At 50.2% G+C, this 464-nt stretch overlaps 1 protein-coding gene across 5 annotated transcripts in view; it reads left to right on the top strand.

Annotated features, from left to right (window-relative positions):
- RBM10 (RNA binding motif protein 10) overlaps positions 1-464 on the top strand; it is a 28,655-nt gene that overhangs the window by 392 nt on the left and 27,799 nt on the right. The window lies entirely within an intron of this gene.

The raw sequence follows: 464 nt of genomic DNA, 5'->3' as shown, positions 1-464 counted from the left end.
GGCCTGCCCAAACCCAGGGGGGGGTTTTTTTTTTTTTTTTTTTTTTTTTTTTGCCTGTGTATGTGTGAGAGCGCGCGAGCAAAGGTGCTTGGACACGGATGGTTGCACGAGGGTTGGGGGAACGGAGGGACGGGTGGGAGTGGGCTACTCTGTCAGACTGTGTCTGCTGCACCGAACTTTTATCCATGGGGAGGCGGGTGTCTGCGACTTTGGTTTTTATCCATGGGGAAGGGGATGTGCTGGCTGCTCTGTTGTTTTGGTCCTTATCTATCCACGGAGGAGTGTTCTATGGCTCTGGTCTTTATCCTTGGGATTTGTGTGTGTCTCTGGTCCTTATCCATGGAGGGGCTGCCTTGTGACTGGCCCTAACCCAATTACTGTGTGGGGAGGGAGGGTAAGGAATGTGTGTAACTTAGCGCCCCTTCTTTTTTTTTTTTTTTTTTAAAAAAGATGACCGGTAAGGG

This window comes from Galeopterus variegatus, unplaced genomic scaffold (genome assembly GCF_000696425.1).
Source record: "Galeopterus variegatus unplaced genomic scaffold, G_variegatus-3.0.2 Scaffold1127, whole genome shotgun sequence".
In the NCBI taxonomy this organism is placed as follows: domain Eukaryota; kingdom Metazoa; phylum Chordata; class Mammalia; order Dermoptera; family Cynocephalidae; genus Galeopterus; species Galeopterus variegatus.
The sequence above is the reverse complement of the archived record's forward strand: the minus strand, read 5'-3'. Positions and strand labels throughout refer to the sequence as shown.